Here is a 21,259-nt window from a genome sequence, read left to right as displayed (position 1 = left end):
TTTAAGGTCGGCATAACTCTTTTGACGATCATGGGCAGTCTTGAGTCTCGCTTGAATTTGGACAATCTTCTCAGTTGTTTCATGGACTAAATCGGGTCCGGTGATTTGCTTTTCGCCTACTTCGGCCCAACAAATAGGAGAACGGCATTTGCGGCCATACAACGCTTCGAAAGGTGCGGCATTAATACTCGAATGATAACTGTTGTTGTAAGAGAATTCGGCTAGTGGCAAATGCATTTCCCTAGCTTTTCTGAAATCAATAACACAAGCACACAACATGTCCTCCAAAGTATGAATCGTGCGTTCGCTTTGTCCGTCGGTCTGTGGGTTATACGCAGTACTCATGTCGAGATGTGTCCCCAAGGCTTCTTGCAAAGAACGCCAAAATATAGAAGCAAAACGGGCATCTCGGTCTGAAATAATCGATAAGGGCACACCATGACGAGATACAATTTCCTATATGTATAGTTGAGCGAGTTTTTCAATCGTATCCGTTTCCTTCATGGCTAATAAGTGTGCAGATTTGGTAAGACGGTCAACGATAACCCAGATGGTATCGTATCTGCCCACCGTCTTTGGTAGTTTCGTAATGAAGTCCATCGTTATCCTTTCCCACTTCCATTGCGGGATTTCTGGTTGCTGAAGTAACCCGGATGGCCTTTGATGTTCGGCCTTAACCTTTGAACAAGTCAAACACTTCCCAACATAAGTTGCAACATCCTTCTTAAGATTTGGCCACCAATATTGTTCCTTGAGATCGTGGTACATTTTATCGGCTCCTGGATGAATCGAATATCTTGACTTGTGGGCTTCGTTTAGAATGAGGCTTCATAAATCCCCATAACTAGGCACCCAAATTCTTCCGGCGAAGTATCGGAGTCCTGTCTCCTTAACCTCGAATCGAGAGACGAGAATGTTCAAGTGTTCATGAGAAATATTCTCTTCCTTGAGAGCCTCATCTTGAGCTACTCGGATCTGGCTATTGAGATTTGAATGAATGGAGATGTTCAGGGCCCGAACACGAAGAGGTGCCATCCTCTCCTTTCGGCTCAAGGCGTCGGCTACAACATTGGCCTTGCCAGGATGGTAACGAAGTTCACAATCATAGTCGTTCAGCGTCTCGATCCATCGTCGCTGTCTCATGTTCAGTTGTTTCTGATCGAATATGTGTTGGAGGCTTTTATGGTCGGTGAAGATAGTACTTTTAGTTCCATAAAGATAGTGTCTCCACAATTTGAGTGCAAAAACAACGGCTCCAAGTTCGAGATTGTGAGTAGTGTAGTTTCGCTCGTGAATCTTTAGTTGACGAGAAGCATAAGCAATGACCTTCGTTCTTTGCATTAATGCGCAACCAAAACCATTTTTTGAGGCATCACAATATACGACGAAATCGTCACTGCCTTCGGGAAGTGATAAGATAGGCGCGGTGGTTAACTTCTGCTTCAAGTTTTGAAATGCTAATTCTTGTTCGGGTTCCCAAACGAACTTCTTTCCTTTGTGAGTCAGTGCGGTCAAAGGACGCGCAATCAGAGAGAAACCTTCAATAAATCTTCGATAGTAACCGGCGATACCTAAAAATTGGTGGATATGAGTCAGAGTAGTGGGGGTTTCTTACTTGCTGATAGCTTCAATCTTTGTGGGATCACTTTGATACCTTGATCGCTCACAATATGACCCAGGAATTGGACTTCCTTCAACCAAAACTCACACTTGGAGAATTTGGCATAGAGTTGCTCTTGTCTCAAGAGTTCAAGCACTAGTCGAAGATGTTGCTCATGTTCTTCTTCGCTTTTGGAGTAGATGAGGATATCATCTATGAAGACGATAACGAACTTATCCAGGTACGGCTTGCATACACGATTCATGAGATCCATAAACACAGCAGGTGCATTGGTTAAACCGAATGGCATCACGAGAAACTCATAATGACCATAATGGGTTCTGAACGCAGTTTTCATCACATCACTCTCCTTCACCCTCAACTGGTGATAACCGGATCGAAAATCAATCTTAGAGTAAACGCTTGATCCTTGCAGCTGATCGAAAAGATCATCAATTCTGGGAAGGGGATATCGATTCTTGATCGTCAATTTGTTGAGCTCACGATAATCGATACACATGCGGAAAGATCCGTCCTTCTTCTTCACAAATAAAACAGGTGCACCCCAAGGTGATGAACTTGGTTGGATAAATCCACGGTCTAGCAGTTCTTGTAGTTGACTCTGCAACTCTTGCATTTCGGAAGGTGCGAGTCGAAAAGGTGTGCGAGCTACATGTGCAGCTCCTGGCACTAAATCAATCTGAAACTCCACTACTCTTGATGGCGGTAATCCAGGCAATTCTTCCAGAAAGACATCGGGAAATTCGTTCACAATTCGTACATCATCCACGCTCTTCACCTCGGTTTCTAATGTATTCACGTGTGCTAAAACAGCAAGACGTCCTTTCTTCATGATCTTTTGTGCTTTCATGCAACTAATGAGGTTCAGCTTCGAGTTACAACTCTCTCCGTAAATAATCAGTGGCTCACCATCTCCGTGTGGTATATGAATAGCTTTATCACCACAGATAATGTCGGCCCATACCTTGGTCAACCAGTCCATACCGACAATCACATCAAAACTTCTCAATTTGATGGGTATCAAGTCAATCTTGAAGTCCACACCAGCTACGTTGATAATACCTCCTCGGCTAATTTGGTCAACTTTCTCAAGTTTTCCATTGGCTACCTTAACAAGCATACTTTCCTTTAAAGGAACTAACGACCAATTTATCTTAGAGAAAAAGTGTCTACATACATAACTCCTATCGGCAACAGTATCAAATAGGACAGAAGCTAATAGATTTTTGATAGTGAATATACCTGTAACCAAGTCGGGGTTCTCACGGGCATCCCTTGCGTTTACGTTGAAAGCTCTTCCACGCGCTGGCCCGCCGTCCTTTCTCTTGTTGGGACATTCATTCCTGAAGTGGCCATGTTGTCCACACTCATAGCATTTCCTTGGCCCAGTAGGGTTTGTCTTCACAGTTGGGGTAGTGATCTTGTAGTCTTTGCCAATATGCCCAGTTCTTTTACACTTTTCACAGACCACGTTGTAGTACCTGGTATGATGCTTATAGCATCTCTTGCACTGCGGGATACTACCCTTGTAGTTAGGGTTCGAGCTAGGGTTTGGGTTGGAGTTGTTTCCCTTGAAACTTTCATGCCTCTTAGCTGGGTTTTGATCAAAGACCCTTCCCTTGTTGTTGTCCCACTTACGTTTCTCATTACTAGTTCCTGATTCCGATTTCCCCTTTTCTGGTTCTTTGCTGTTAATTTGGTTCATCAGGGTGTGCGCCATGCGCATAGCTTCTGGGACATCAGCTGGTTTTGAAGAGGTGACATTTCCTTGGATGGACTTGGGAAGTCCCCACAAATACCGTTCCATGCGCTTAAATTCCGGGGTAACCATCGTGGGACACATCAAAGCTAGTTCCAAGTACCTTCAGTTATAACCGTCAAGATCGGTTCCCATAATCTTCAACTCCCAAAACTCAGCTTCCATTTTCTGAATCTCCGTTCTGGGGCAGTACTCCTCAATCATAGCCCCCTTAAATTCCTCCCACGGTGTAGCATAAGCCTCGTCAATACCCTTAGCCTGAGTAAGTGTGTTCCACCAGGTTAAAGCGCCGTCCGACAGTGTACAGGAGGCATACTTAGTCTTATTCATTTCTGAGCAGTTGCTCACACGGAACACAGCTTTCAATTTCTCAAACCACCTCGTCAGTCCAACCGGCCCCTCAGTACCACTGAAATTGTGGGGCTTGCAGCTTTGAAATTCCTTATAGATACACCCGTTATGATTGTGCTGGTTAACAGGTGGAGCTTGGGGGTTGACATTCGCAATTGTAGCGGCTATTTGTTCAGTTATCATTTTCTCAATCTGTGCTGTTGTGGGTGTTGATCTTCCGTTTGCCATTGATCTTCGAAACTGATATTTCGACTTAAGTCAAAATCCAGCATTCAATAAATAGTAATACGATATATGGTAACCAACATGGAATCAACACATCGCATGTTAATTAAGTAATGCAACTAGGTACAGATACCACAAAATCATCATATAGTAACGTAAATAGAACACCGTACAGAAATTAAACAACACCAAGTTCCATTCATTAAATAAGGAAGTGACATACATTCGCATATGGTTCGTACAATACATTAGCAAAACATGAAACTACAACCCGAATTACATAATGAAATCTAATACAATAGCCCTATGGTGACGGTGGGTAAAGGATGTCCAGTATGTGGGACACCTGGTCCTCGAGCTCAGTTACCCGAGCACGGAGGATATGCAGTTCCCTCGTCAGTTCCTCGACGACGGGGATGCTGGTGGGGCAGGCAGTGCAGATGGTACAGGTGGAGCTGGTGGTGCAGACAGTCTAGTAACATAAGTAGATGCTGCGTATCGGGAAGCCTTACGCACGAATGGATCGGCAGGGTAAGGCACAACCCGCTTACGGGCGGTAACTCTAACCTTCAGTCCATGTGCGTTAACGAACTACCTACCTTCGTTAACCCCTGGAATAACAGTACCATCGAAACGATACCGCTTCTTCGGCGGGGTAGGGGGCGGCTGCACGGGCGTCTCCTCAGGGTCCTCGTCGGAATCCTCATCGGAATCCTCCTCGCTGAAGTCATCGGATGATGAGTCGTCTGAACTATATGAGGGTGGATCTGCTCGACCGGTGGTCATCAGTCGGTATCTGCAAAGCGGGATCGGCACGACATGTCCATCAGGAAGGCGTCTGACCCAATGTCCACGCTCATTACGGAAAGGACCCTCATCATTTCCCCGGGAATCACAGCACCACTGGAATGGTGCTGTGGCTCTGGGAGTCCTGAGCTAGGCGGAGCTGGAATCTCCTGTGGATCCTCGTCTCCGTCTGAGATGGCTATCGGGTCAGGTGCGTGGCTACTGTCCCCAGAGGATGAATCGATAGAGTCACTGGAGGGTAGCGATGACGGGTTCTGTGAGTCGGCAGCAGTAGCAGGCGAGGCGGCAGATGAATCTGAGTCGCTGTCCAAGTCAATGATGATGGGCGGGATATCTGACATCTGAACAAGGAAAAATAACTTTTTTCATGTCATTAAATCATATAACAAGCACGTATTAGGCAAAGTAACTATGACAGTCTAAATCATCTATAGCAGTAAGTAACATGGCAATAATGACAAGTATCATGCAATCGAAAGCAGATAATAGCATGCAGTAGTGAAAGCAAGTAGCAGTATACGTCATATAGCAGTAACAGTAAGCAGCAGCATGCAGCAAGTTCCACAGAAACAAGTAAACTAGCAAGTTGTAGATTAGTCCTATTAGTGAATCCTACTCGGTCTGGTCTAGACTCACTAATGCAACCTAATTCCCTACAACCAATGCTCTGATACCAAATGTGATGCCCCGTACAAAATTAACGTGTATGGATCATCAACAACAGGATCATCACAAGGTCAAACACTATATGCTGTTTTAAAAATAAGTTTGCATTCATAAGAAAAGGTGACATCATAACCAACATCAAATGTTTAACATACGATAGCGTGCTTCTATGAATAGAAAGCAATAATAATGGTACGTGACCCAATGGTAGTTACAAATTCATTGTTTCAAAAGTAACATAGTTTGAATGCAAAATAAGTGTTTCATGCGGAGACATCTCTAATAGAAGCAGCGGGTGTCTACACAATATTACTACAACAGCGGAAGCAACCAAACCACTAAGCACCTGAGAAAACATGCTTAAAAACGTCAACACGAATGTTGATGAGCTATAGTTTAAGTATAACAATAATGTAAGGTAGGCCACGAGATTTCAGTGTTTCAAAACAGAATGAAAAGTATATGTTCAACTGTGGGCACTTGGTAACTAACTTAACGTAATATCACCACCTAAAAGTACACTTGGCGAGTTCGTATGTTTACGAAGTATTAAACACCCGTTAAATGCTAGCGCTACTAGCCCGAGTGGGGATGTCAAACCCTATGGATCCATATCTAAGATTCGCGTTCACTAGTTCAAAGACCAATGACTAAACGTTACCGAGCTAAGGGGAAAGTTTATGCCGTTGTATAACCCACACATATATAAAGTTTAAGTACTCGTGCCTAGTATGTAAAACATAAAACGAGCATGTTGATAATGCTAAAAACGAACATATATTTCATAGCATTATCCTTCAAGAAAGACAAGCTTTTAGTTGCAGTTGTTCTATTTACAAGTTATATTCGTTTAAATAATAAAAGGTGAAGACAAAAGACAGATTCGACGAATTAAAGACGCAAATGACCAAAAAGCTAAAAAGTACAAAGTAAAATCCAAGTGGTTCAAATTATTGATGAGAAACGTCTAAAAATTACAAGAGTACAAGCCGTGAAACGCAAAGTATAAGATATTAAATCGTACGAAAAGGCGTTTGAAAATCCGGAACCGAGACATGAACCAACTTTCAGCGCGCGACGCAACGGACCAAAAATTACAAGTCAACTATGCACAAGAATGTAATATAATATATAATTAATTATATATATATTATTATATATTATAATTATACGCAGCCCACGTTTTGGATTTGATCAATGAGCTGGAATCCAGAGCTCCGCACTCGCGGAGCTGTGAGGAACAAAATCTCTACACTCACGGAGTTACACAGTAATCGAGTGGGCCTATAAAAGGCAACGAATTCTGCTCGATCAAACACACCTTTTTCTTTTCCTTTCTCATATCATATACGATATATATATATATATATATATATATATATATATATATATATATATATATAAATATATATATATATATATATATATATATATATATATATTTATATTTTATAATTTTAATTTTAATTTAAGTTTAATAATAATAAGGTTATAGTGGCGAATGTTTTAAGTTTGTAAGTCGAAACTCTGTCCGTGTAACGCTACACTATTAATACTCATTGTAAGTTATGTTCAACCTTTTTAAATTAATGTCTAGTAGCTAAATTATTATTATGCTTATTTAAATCGAAGTAATCGTGATGTTGGGCTAAATATTAAGATTGGGTAATTGGGCTTTGTACCATAATTGGGGTTTGGACAAAAGAACGACACTTGTGGAAATTGGACTATGGGCTATTAATGGGCTTTATATTTAATTAACTAAATGATATCTTGTTAATTTAATATAAAAGTTACAATTTGACGTATATATAAATAACCACATACGCTTAATCGGGTACGGTGGGCAGGATATCTATAAATACAAATAATTGTTCATTTTACTGGACAGAGGAATGGATTAATAGTCAATGGACTCATTGAAACAGGGGTGGATTACATTCAAGGGTAATTGGTGTAATTGTTAACAAAGTAGTAAAACCTTGGATTACACGCAGTCGATAACCTGGTGTATTCATTAAACAAAGTATTAAGACCTTGTTACAGTTCGAATCCCCAATTAGTTGGAATATTTGACTTCGGATATAAGGATAATTTGACGAAGACTCTCGCACTTTATAATTATGACTGATGGACTATTATGGACAAAACCATATGGACATATCGAATAATTCAGGACAAAGGAGAATTAACCCATGGTAATAGATTAAAATCAACATGTCAAACATCGTGATTACGGAAGTTTAAATAAGCATAATTCCTTTATTTTATATCTCATCGCACTTTTATTTACTGTCATTTTATTTATTGCAATTTTATTTATCATCATTTTATTTATTGCACTTTTATTTATCGTCATTTACTTTACGTTTTAAATTAAGTTATATTTATTTTTAATATTTTACATTAGGTTTTAATTGTGACTTAAGACATAAAATCGACAAACTGGTCATTAAACGGTAAAACCCCCTTTTTATAATAATAATACTGCTTATATATATATATATATATATATATATATATATATATATATATATATATATATATATATATATATATATATATATATACAAATATAGTTTAAAATAAAATATAGCGTTAAACTTGGCTAGCTCCTTGCGGAACGAATCGGACTTACTAAAAACTACACTACTCTACGATTAGGTACACTGCCTATAGTGTTGTAGCAAGGTTTAGGTATATTCACTCTATAAATAAATAAATAACTTGTGTAAAATTGTATCGTATTTAATAGTATTTCGCAATAAAAATATAACTATTTCGTATACACCTCGTATAACATCAAGTATTTTTGGCGCCGCTGCTGGGGATGCCGAAGCGAAACGCTATTTTTCTAAAAAATAATATTTATTTTTAATCTATTTTTGTAAAAATATAAGAAGTTTTAAACATAAAAATACAATATATATATATATATATATATATATATATATATATATATATATATATATATATATATATATATTTAGGTGTTTTAATTAAAAAGTTTATTTTTTTTAGAATTATAAAAATCTAATAAGTAATTGTTAAAATATAAGTTTTTATTTAAGTTATATTTTATAAAAAACTAAAAACAGAAAATATAAATTAAAAAAAAGTAAAAAAAATATTAAAAATTAAACCTGTCGAACGAATTTAAGCCTGCACCTCATCTGAGCCTGCATCCTCCGCACTCGCGGAGTTTTTGGGCAGAAGACATCCGCACTCGCGGAGCCGTCTGACATCTGCAACCTAGTTTTAGACTTTTGAGTTTCGACGCTTTACTTTCTTATTATTATTTTTCGACCTTTTATTTTTTGACGTTTTTCGACGCACTCTTTTTCTTTCTTATTTCTCGACGCTCTAGTTTTTAGGACATAGATTTTTTTCTTCAAAATTTCGCCGAAAAATTATTTTAAGCGGTTAAATTGATAGACATCCAAAATTTTCTGATTCGTAGTAATAGTTGGATTTGTTAGTGGCGAGTTGTGGGCTTCCGATTTAAAGGGTCCTGGCTACCTGCTGCATCTATTGGCTATTTGAAACGTGGGCAAAATCAGAAAAGTCTATTAATTTGATAACTTATATAATTTTTATCTTTTATAACTAATAGGATATTCAGTGAATGCACCGAGCAAAACGTTCACCACCTTTCATACGTTCACCACCTGTAACTAGATCAAGACATCTAGCCAATATTGTCGCCGTTGATTTTTCTTTAGAATCGTCATCTAGTCGACCATGTACTCCAATTCAAATTTCCGATAATCCATTTTTTGAACCCGACCTCACAATTGAGAATCTGGAGGATATTCAGGGACAATTCGGAGATCCTGAACCACTAATCATTCCTCCTGAACCACAAATCACTCATCCAGAGATTGTCGAGGAAGAAATCATTAAGTCAGAATCCTCTAGTGATTCAGATTCAACAAATTCAATCATGGAGAATCTGGAACCTCTAAGTATGGAAGACCGAATGAGAGCTAAATTCACTGGCCAAGGTCACGCAATTACTCAACCAGACATTAATGCGCCAGATTATGAAATCAAAGAACAAATCCTACACATGGTAACTAATCAATGCCAATTTAGTGGTGCGCCGAAGGAAGATCCAAATGAACATCTTCGAACCTTTAATAGGATTTGTACTCTATTTAAGATCAAAGAAGTTGAGGATGAACAGATATATCTCATGTTATTTCCCTGGACTTTAAAGGGAGAAGCCAAAAATTGGTTTGAATCGTTACCTAAAGGGGCGATTGATACATGGGATGTTTTAGTTGAAAAATTTCTTAAACAATTCTTTCCGGCATCTAAAGCCGTGAGACTTCAAGGAGAAATTGTTACGTTCACACAAAAGCCAAATGAAACTCTATATGAGGCGTGGATAAGATTTGGAAAGTTGTTGAGAGGATGTCATCAACATGGTTTAGACACTTATCAAATAGTACAAATATTCTATCAAGGATGCGATATTACTACACGAAAAGACATCGACATAGCAGCTGGTGGTCCCATTATGAAGAAAACCGCAACTGAAGCTTACAAAATTATTGATAACACTGCTTCCCACTCACATGAGTGGCATAAAGAAAAAGACATCATTAGATCATCTAAAGCGGCTAGAGCCGATTCTAGCCATGACTTTGATTCCATTTCCGTAAAGATAGATGCTTTCAAGAGACGAATGAAAAAGATGACGAAAGATATTCATGCAATACGAATTAGTTGTGAGCAGTGTGGAGGACCACATTTGACAAAAGATTGTCTCGGTATTGAACAAACAATGGAACAACGAGAGAATGTTTCATGCATGAACCAAAGGCCTGGAAATAATTATCAGAATAATTATCAACCGCCAAGACCAAACTACAATCAAAATCGGAATTATAACCGAAATGTTCCATACAACAACCAACAAGGACCTAGCAATCAACAAGTATCTAATAATACTTACAATCAGTAAAGACCTATTTTTCCAATTAAACCACCATAAACCGATGATAAAAATCCAAATTTAGAAGATATGATGTCGAAGCTAGTTGAATCTCAAATGCAGTTTTTCACATCTCAGAAACAAACCAATGAACAAAATGCCCAAGCATTTAGAAATTAACAAGCTTCAATTCAAAATTTGGAACAAGAAGTGAGTAACCTAGCAAGGTTGATAGGTGAAAGAAAACCGGAGAGTTGACCTAGCGATACAAATGCTAACCCCCGAAATGAAACAGCTAAAGCCATTAACACGAGAAGTGGTATTACACTTAAACCACCTGAAATGCCTGTAATTTCTGATGACGCTATTCCTACTATATGAGAACCACAATCTGAACAAGAGAAGGAAACAGAACTGATAGTTGAAAAGGTTAATGAAGATAACACAGTTAAAGCTAAACCTTATGTTAAACCATACCAACCACCACTTCCTTACCCGAGTAAAATGAGAAAAGAAAGACTTGAAACCGAGCAATCCAAATTCTTGGATATGTTTAAACAAATAAATGTCAATCTTTCTTTTTTTGATGTAATTTCAAGAATGCCAAGATATGCTAAATTCTTGAAAGATCTAATCACAAATAGAAGAAAAATGGAAGAACTCTCGGCTGTTACTATGAATGCTAATTGTTCTGCAGTGTTGTTGAATAAGATACCAGAAAAATTATCAGATCCAGGAAGTTTCACAATTCCATGTTGTCTGGGTAGTCTTAGTTCAATAGAAGCATTGACAGACTTAGGTGCTAGTATAAATTTAATGCCGTATTCCCTATACACTAAACTATACCTTGGAGAATTGAAACCAACACGAATAAGCATACAACTAGCAGATCGATCAGTAAAATATCCTAGAGGGATAATGGAGAACATGCTAGTTAAAGTTGGTACTTTAGTATTTCCAGTAGATTTTGTTATTCTGGACATGGAAGAAGATTCTCGAGTTCCTCTCATATTAGGAAGACCATTCTTAAACACGGCTAAAGCAATAATAGACGTGTTCGGTAAGAGATTGACCCTAAGTATAGAGGACGAGAGTGTTACCTTTTCTGTTGATAGAGCCATGCAACAACCGCAATCTGCAGATGATACATGTTATTATATTCAAACTCTAGATTCACATGCAGAATTGTTAGACGAATTTCCAGAATTACAAGGAATAGGAGAATGTTCTTTAGGAGAAGGAACTGAACCAATTGATGAAGCTGAAATGTTAGCTACACTCATGGCTAATGAATACGAACCAACAATAGAAGAACTTTAAATGCTAAAAGAGGAAGACAGATATCGATACAAATCATCGATAGAAGAACCACCGACATTAGAGTTAAAGCCACTTCCAAACCATTTGGAATACGCTTATTTACATGGTGAATCTGAATTACCTGTAATAATATCATCTTCTGTTACGGAAAATGAAAAATCTCAACTCATTTCTGTGTTAAAAGCTCATAAACCAACTATTGCATGGAAGATTCATGACATTAAAGGCATAAGTCCTTCGTATTGCACACATAAAATCCTTATGGAAGAAGGTCATAAAACCTATGTGCAACGCCAACGAAGACTAAATTCTAATATGCAAGATGTTGTGAAGAAAGAAATTATTAAACTGCTAGATGCAGATTTAATTTATCCAATCTCGGATAGTCCATGGGTAAGCCCAGTTCAATGTGTACCTAAGAAGGGTGGCATGACTGTCATCACAAATGAAAAAAATGAGCTTATTCCTACTACGACTGTAACAGGATGGCGTGTCTGTATTGATTATAGAAAATTAAATGACGCCACCAGAAAAGATCACTTTCCCTTACCTTTCATTGATCAAATGTTGGAAAGGTTAGCCGGAAATAGTTACTATTGTTTTCTTGACGGTTTCTCCGGATACTTTCAAATTCTAATAGCACCCGAGGACCAAGAGAAAATCACGTTCACATGCCCTTATGGTACTTTTGCTTACAAACGCATGCCATTTGGACTTTGCAACGCCCCTGCAACCTTTCAAAGGTGCATGATGGCGATTTTTCACGACATGATATAAGAATGCATGGAAGTATTCATGGATGACTTCTCAGTCTTCGGTGATACATTTAAATCATGTCTAGTTAATCTTGAACGAATGCTTATTAGATGCGAGCAATCAAATCTAGTTCTTAATTGGGAGAAATGCCATTTCATGGTTAAAGAAGGCATCGTTCTTGGTCATAAAATTTCAAAGGAAGGAATTGAAGTGGATAGAGCTAAAGTAGATGTAATTGCTAAACTTTCACATCCCACCAATGTTAAAGGAGTTAGGAGTTTTCTAGGGCATGCCGGTTTTTACTGACGTTTCATAAAAGATTTTTTTAAAATTGCCACTCCTATGAATAAACTCCTTGAAAAAGATGCTCCATTCATCTTTTCAGATGAATGCATCAAATCTTTTAATATTCTTAAAGAAAAACTCACTAATTCGCCTATCATGATAACTCCAAATTGGAAATCTACCGTTTGAACTTATGTGTGATGCAAGTGATTTTGCAATGGGAGCCATTTTAGGACAAAGGATTGAAAAACGATTTCAACCTATTTATTACGCTAGTAAGACGTTACAAGGAGCACAAATGAATTACACAACTACTGAAAAAGAACTCCTTGCTATTGTCTTTGCTTTTGACAAATTTCGTTCATATCTCGTTCTAGCAAAAACGGTGGTCTATACCGACCATTCTGCTCTTAGATACCTATTTTCGAAACAAGATGCCAAACCACGATTAATCCGTTGGATCTTACCTTACAAGAGTTCGATATTGAAATTCGAGACAAAAAGGGAGTAGAAAATCTCGCCGCTGATCATCTTTCTCGTCTTGAAAATCCCGAATTAGAAGTTCTAAATGAATCGGCCATACAAGATAACTTTCCTGATGAATATCTTTTGAAGATCGATTATAATGAAATTTCATGGTTTGCAGACTATGCAAATTACTTAGTATGTAGATTCCTTGAAAAAGGGTTGTCATACCAAAAACGAAAGAAATTCTTTTGTGATATAAAACACTATTTATGGGAAGATCTACATTTGTTTAAAAGTTGTCCCGATGGAATAATACGCCGATGTGTATTCGGAGATGAAGCTAGTCAAATCTTAAACCATTGTCACACAGGACCAACAGGAGGGCATTATAGGCCTCAACTCACAGCAAGAAAAGTCTACGACGCTGGATTCTATTGGCCTACAATTTTCAAAGATGCACACCTTCTCTGTAAATCCTGTGATGCATGTCAAAGGGCTGGAAAAATAAGTCAATGTGATGAAATGCCACAAAATGTCATTCAAGTATGTGAAGTATTTGACGTTTGGGGTATTGACTTTATGGGTTCATTTCCAAAATCTCATAATAATCTCTACATTCTCGTTGCCATTGATTATGTATCTAATGTAGCGACCCGACAAAATCGTCATTGACGGCGCCGCTAACTTAGGTCCCGTTACGTGGTCATAGTCCCTATATGAGACGCGTTTGACCAAAATTATGTCGCATTCATTTGAAACGTGCATGACTTGCAAAGTTTAGTTCACCAAACGGATCGACAACAAGTTTAAGTTTACAAAAGTAGTAAAGTACAAATGAAATATCTTGCGATATAATTAGTTTAAAATCACAGTTGCTATAAATAGCGTAAGTGTGTAAACAATATGTTTGAATCCAAAGGTGCTATCACTAGCGTATGCATGTATGTATGCTTGACTCCAAGCAAGAAATCAGAGTGTATGCATGTATGCTTGACCCCAAGCAAGTATGAGTGTACGCGGAAGCATGTATCAAATACCCAAGTATGAACCTGAGAAACATATAGAAAACTGTCAACGAAAAACGTTGGTGAAAATCATAGGTGTTTTAGTAAACGTTGTATTTGAACCACAAGATTTAATATAAGATGATTATCAAAATCATTTGCATTCCAAAAGTTGTTATTTGTATCCAGGGCACCCAATTATCAAACTTAACTATTTTGCACCCTTTGCGTAGTGTTAGAACATACACTAGACCCGAAAATATATTTCATCCGCTAACGGTAGCGAACCGTCCGAATGAGGCTCGTCAAGCCCATGTGATCACATAATATAAGTTCACGTTTACACCCTGCAAGTGTAACTAATGATAATTGAATTGAGGCTTTTTGTTCAAACCCGTACGTGGAATGTTCGTTTTCGTACTTGTGTTCAAGTGTAAAAGTATGATACGTATATGTTTCTCATCCCATAGTTTAAAGCATAAAAGTTGTTGAAAGATGGGACTATGATCTCACCTCGAGTGCACGAGTATAAATGTACTTCACAAAGTAAACGTGTGCATGAATGTTGCTTAGCCTTGACCTAAACAAGTAAGTTGTATCAATTAACCGGTTATGACACAAGGTCGGGCGAAATGTGTTCAATTAGTCCTATGGCTCATTACGACTCGATTATATAGCATGTGAATCACGTTGTCAAGTTTCATGCAAGAATCAAGTATAAAATAAGATTAGAATGATTGTATAAGTGTTTTGTTAAGTTTGACTAAAAGTCAAACTTGGTCAAAGTCAACGAAAAGTCAACGGGATCGGGTCGGGTCCCGAACTATTTTTCTGAGGTTTTTATTCATATATAAGCATGTTAGAACAAGTTACATGTGAATCAGAGGTGCGTAGCATAGCAAACATTTTTCGAAATTTGACAAAGTAGGTCAGAACCCAAACACGGCTATTGCCGCGCCGCGGCCAGAGGTGTCGTGCCGCGACATTAGGCGTGGCCTGGTACCTGGTCAGTTTCAAAAGTTCAAGTCTTGATCCAAAATTCAATTTAGCACAAAACGCAAACCGTAAACACTTAGAATACGCATCTTATATCATTGGAAAGCTCTTTTGACAAGGAATACAATTAACTACCTTTCACAAGCAAAAACATCAATTACAATAACCGAAAACTCGTCAATTGATCAAGAAAGGTTTATTTTCAAAGTTTCAAGTTCGTAAAACGTATTTTATGATTCGGGAATCCAATTTACACATACGATATGCCGTTTCAAAGGTAATTAAGCATACAATGCATCTAAACACTTACTAACAACATTAACAAGCATTCAACGCATCAAAAGTTCATTTCAAAGTCTATCAAACCCTAACCAAAATTCACAAAAATCAATAATCATGTGTTTGAAGTTTTCTTAATCAACCTACGCATCAAAACGAAGCTAGTGATACTAGTAACACAATTAAAACATGAACTTTAACAATAAAACAACATTTAATCTTCCAAAATGCAAGATTAAGCAAACCCATTTCAAATATTCAAACTAGTTACTTAAAACAACAAATCGAGCAAACAAAATATATATTCATGTTACACACGAGCCATAGACACTAACTAACACCATTTCAAGTATAAAAACACGAATTTAGAGAAAATCTAGAGTTTTAGAAATGTTACCCAAACTTAATGAAATTGGTACCAAAATGTAGAGGATGAAGAGAGGATCACGAAAATGTAATTTATTTTGATGTTTGCTTCTTGATTCGGTTTGGATGATGAATCTTTGTTGAGAGGATTTGAGAGAAATGGTGAAAGTGTTAAGGAAAAGAAAAAGAAAAATGGTGGATAATGAGTGGTGGTGAGGATACCTTGACTAGTTGACCTAGTCAAGAGTTTAGTCTCTTGGCAAGTTTAGTCCCTCAAGTTTGTAGTCGGGTGCGAGAATTAACCGAACGAATATTTTAAAAACGCCCGAGTAATCGAGTGATGTTATAATTAAATAGCGGAAATATTATGAACGTTAGTCAACGGAAACTACGAATTTAAATAACGAAAGATATTTATTAAAAAAAAAGACAGTGTTAAAAATAAATTTAACGGAAAAATGCGGGATGTTACATTACCTACACCTTAAAAGAAATTTCGGCCCGAAATTTAGTTGGAAGTAGTAGTTGTTGTTTCTTCTTCGAAACCTTGCGTTGCAAATTCTACGAATAAGTGAGGGTACTTCCTTGGGCATTTCAACGAACTTTGACAGTCGGGATTTTTTTTACATTGGTTTAAAGTTTGGTTTCACGATTTACAGTTTCAACCGGTCCTCCTAGGAAGTGAAGTTTATCGTTGATAGTAAGTTCGTCGAAGAGGATAACAAGTTCTTGTTTCGCAAGACACGCCTTTAAGTTTGATACACAGAATGTAGGGTGAACGGAATTTGTTTGAGTCGGAAGTTCGAAACGGTAAGCAACGGGTACAAAACGCCCCAAGATTTTAAAAGGATCAAAATATCGCGAATTTAGCTTTCTATGTTTTCGACACGGATTACACCTTTTCAAGGCGCGACTTTTAACGTTACGCGGTTTCCCACATGGAATTCGAAAGGTTTACGTCTAACATTGGCATAGCTCCTTTGGCGACTACGGGCCGTCTCGAGCCTTTCTCGGATTGGAACGATTTTAACGGTTACTCCATGAATGAGTCCAGGTTCGGTGACTTGATTATCATTTACTTGGTTCTACAAAAGGAGAATGACGTTTCAGGTCATATAAGATTTCAAAAGGTGTGACGTTAAGACTTGAATGATAACCATCGTTGTAAGAGAATTTGGTTAAAGGCAAAAACTTTTCTCAAGTAAATTTGAAGTTGATAACGCAAACTCGTATTATGGTTTTCAAGGTTTGAATCATGTGTTTGCTTGGTCCGTCGGTTTGTGGATGATACGCGGTACTCATGTTTAAACGTGGTCCCGAAGCTTTTTGTAAGGCACTCTGAAATCTAGAAGTGAAATGAGAATCTCGATCCGAAACGAGGTACATTTCTTTAAGGTATATTTGAAAAAGTTTGTTAGGACTTGAAAACGTTTGTTGGAACAAGTTTCTGTTTCTCAAGAATTTTGCGCCGCGGAAGATTTATCGGTTTCTAAAAACGTTCGTTAGGACTATTCACCCTCGAGGCGAATACTAGTATAACGTGAGGAGTCTCTCCCTCCATTGAGAATTTAGAATAAAGATTTCCTTATACGAAAGTGCGAGTGTAAGGCGAGAGAGGTTTCCCCCTCGATGTGAGCATACCAAGCATTTTGTAGTTCGTCGATAAAATTGTGCGAAAACGAGATAGTATACACGTATAGCATATGGTTGAAGTCGAAGGAATTTTTCATTCATTCGGAAGCATAAGTATGGTTTGATAATAATCGACGATGTGTCCCGGGTATGGTAGTTATCAGTATTCTCAGAGTTGTCGGATGTTCAAACAAGAAAAATGAAGTCATGTACATGGCACATGGTGGTGATTAGGTTGATCGAGTCCAACCACCATCATGTGTCATTAGAACTTTGGTGTGAATTACCGTAATATAACCACGTTGATCGAGTGTCGTTATATTACGCTAACTCATACCTCCATTCCCACATCACTCCATAGATTCGAGTTCGTGTAACCGTGAAGATCTAAAATGAACAAAGTGCAACGGCATCTCTAACGTGACTCGTATTGAATCGAAAGAATTTGTGCAACTCTAAAGAAGTGTTCCCCGAGGGAAGTGTATAAATGATTGTTCACGTCAATGCGGTTCAAGTCAAACAATAATGTCTTTAGGCGTGAAAAGAGCAACGAATCATGATAACGAGTAGTACGCAATCGTAGTGATAAGTAGTGACGACGATACTCACCTAGAGTAGTGATGGCAGTAACAAGAAGTGGTAGATAGTAAGGTACACCGGTGTGACACCGATAGTAACTTGAAACGGTGGCGAATAACAATCTAGGAGACAGAGTTCCCGAACAAGTGTGACTAATGAAGTCGTCGTCATCCTTACGGGTATGAATCCTGAATTTACGCGTGTTACCAGAAAGTTGCAGAATACGAGTTCCTATGATGAAAACTTGGTACCATTAAGAAGTTTGCCTAAGAATGATTCAAGTATAATGCACAAGTAGTCAAGTAAGTGCTATCTATAGCAAATGTATGTCAGAATGCAATGGCTAACTATCCGGTTGTAGTCTAGATTCACTAATGCGTCCTAACGACTCTGTCAGACACACTAATGCACATCCTAGATCCCTACAACCAACGCTCTGATACCATCTGTAGCGACCCGACAAAATCTTCATTGACGGCGCCGCTAACTTAGGTCCCGTTACGTGGTCATAGTCCCTATATGAGACGCGTTTGACCAAAATTATGTCGCATTCATTTGAAACGTGCATGACTTGCAAAGTTTAGTTCACCAAACGGATCGACAACACGTTTAAGTTTACAAAAGTAGTAAAGTACAAATGAAATATCTTGCGACATAATTAGTTTAAAATCACAGTTGCTATAAATAGCGTAAGTATGTAAACAATATGTTTGAATCCAAAGGTGCTATCACTAGCGTATGCATGTATGTATGCTTGACTCCAAGCAAGAAATCAGAGTGTATGCATGTATGCTTGACCCCAAGCAAGTATGAGTGTACGCGGAAGCATGTATCAAATACCCAAGTATGAACCTGAGAAACATATAGAAAACTGTCAACGAAAAACGTTGGTGAAAATCATAGGTGTTTTAGTAAACGTTGTATTTGAACCACAAGATTTAATATAAGATGATTATCAAAATCATTTGCATTCCAAAAGTTGTTATTTGTATCCCGGGCACCCAATTATCAAACTTAACTGTTTTGCACCCTTTGCGTAGTGTTAGAACATACACTAGACCCGAAAATATATTTCATCCGCTAACGGTAGCGAACCGTCCGAATGAGGCTCGTCAAGCCCATGTGATCACATAATATAAGTTCACGTTTACACCCTGCAAGTGTAACTAATGATAATTGAATTGAGGCTTTTTGTTCAAACCCGTACGTGGAATGTTCGTTTTCGTACTTGTGTTCAAGTGTAAAAGTATGATACGTATATGTTTCTCATCCCATAGTTTAAAGCATAAAAGTTGTTGAAAGATGGGACTATGATCTCACCTCGAGTGCACGAGTATAAATGTACTTCACAAAGTAAACGTGTGCATGAATGTTGCTTAGCCTTGACCTAAACAAGTAAGTTGTATCAATTAACCGGTTACGACACAAGGTCGGGCGAAATGTGTTCAATTAGTCCTATGGCTCATTACGACTCGATTATATAGCATGTGAATCACGTTGTCAAGTTTCATGCAAGAATCAAGTATAAAATAAGATTAGAACGATTGTATAAGTGTTTTGTTAAGTTTGACTAAAAGTCAAACTTGGTCAAAGTCAACGAAAAGTCAACGGGATCGGGTCGGGTCCCGAACTATTTTTCTGAGGTTTTTATTCATATATAAGCATGTTAGAACAAGTTACATGTGAATCAGAGGTGCGTAGCATAGCAAACATTTTTCGAAATTTGACAAAGTAGGTCAGAACCCAAACACGGCTATTGCCGCGCCGCGGCCAGAGGTGTCGCGCCGTGACATTAGGCGTGGCCTGGCACCTGGTCAGTTTAAAAAGTTCAAGTCTTGATCCAAAATTCAATTTAGCACAAAACGCAAACCGTAAACACTTAGAATACGCATCTTATATCATTGGAAAGCTCTTTTGACAAGGAATACAATTAACTACCTTTCACAAGCAAAAACATCAATTACAATAACCGAAAACTCGTCAATTGATCAAGAAAGGTTTATTTTCAAAGTTTCAAGTTCGTAAAACGTATTTTATGATTCGGGAATCCAATTTACACATACGATATGCCGTTTCGAAGGTAATTAAGCATACAATGCATCTAAACACTTACTAACAATATTAACAAGCATTCAACGCATCAAAAGTTCATTTCAAAGTCTATCAAACCCTAACCAAAATTCACAAAAATCAATAATCATGTGTTTGAAGTTTTCTTAATCAACCTACGCATCAAAACGAAGCTAGTGATACTAGTAACACAATTAAAACATGAACTTTAACAATCAAACAACATTTAATCTTCCAAAATGCAAGATTAAGCAAACCCATTTCAAATGTTCAAACTAGTTACTTAAAACAACAAATCGAGCAAACAAAATATATATTCATGTTACACATGAGCCATAGACACTAACTAACACCATTTCAAGTATAAAAACACGAATTTAGAGAAAATCTAGAGTTTTAGAAATGTTACCCAAACTTGATGAAATTGGTACCAAAATGTAGAGGATGAAGAGAGGATCACGAAAATGTAATTTATTTTGATGTTTGCTTCTTGATTCGGTTTGGATGATGAATCTTTGTTGAGAGGATTTGAGAGAAATGGTGAAAGTGTTAAGGAAAAGAAAAAGAAAAATGGTGGATAATGAGTGGTGGTGAGGATACCTTGACTAGTTGACCTAGTCAAGAGTTTAGTCTCTTGGCAAGTTTAGTCCCTCAAGTTTGTAGTCGGGTGCGAGAATTAACTGAACGAATATTTTAAAAACACCCGAGTAATCGAGTGATGTTATAATTAAATAGCGGGAATATTATGAACGTTAGTCAACGGAAACTACGAATTTAAATAACGAAAGATATTTATTAAAAAAAAGACAGTGTTAAAAATAAATTTAACGGAAAAATGCGGGATGTTACATCTAAATGGGTGGAAGCACAAGCTCTTCCAACTAACGATGCACGAGTTGTAGTCAGCTTCTTAAAACGTCTTTTTGCTAGGTTCGGAACACCGAAAGCTTTAATAAGTGATCGGGGTACTAATTTTTGTAATAGTCAACTTGAGAAAGTTCTCAAAAGATATGGAGTAACTCATAAAATCTCAACCACTTATCATCCACAAACAAGTGGACAAGTTGAAAATACCAACCGATCTTTAAAATGTATTCTAGAGAAAACCATAGGATCAAATTCGAAGGAATGGTCCA

The 21,259-nt window shown here is 37.7% G+C and overlaps 1 long non-coding RNA gene across 1 annotated transcript; it reads right to left on the bottom strand.

Annotated features, from left to right (window-relative positions):
* Positions 1-18,746: 18,746 nt before the first annotated feature.
* LOC139868134 (uncharacterized) lies at positions 18,747-20,581 on the bottom strand. The gene is made up of 3 exons (XR_011765948.1): positions 20,533-20,581; positions 19,374-19,440; positions 18,747-18,905 (listed from the first exon to the last, which is right to left on the bottom strand). It is a non-coding gene; the product is annotated as an uncharacterized lncRNA (long non-coding RNA).
* Between the last annotated feature and the right edge of the window lie 678 nt (positions 20,582-21,259).

This window comes from Rutidosis leptorrhynchoides, chromosome 1 (genome assembly GCF_046630445.1).
Source record: "Rutidosis leptorrhynchoides isolate AG116_Rl617_1_P2 chromosome 1, CSIRO_AGI_Rlap_v1, whole genome shotgun sequence".
NCBI lineage: Eukaryota > Viridiplantae > Streptophyta > Magnoliopsida > Asterales > Asteraceae > Rutidosis > Rutidosis leptorrhynchoides.
Note: the sequence above shows the minus strand (reverse complement) of the source record. Positions and strands in the feature narration are given on the sequence as shown.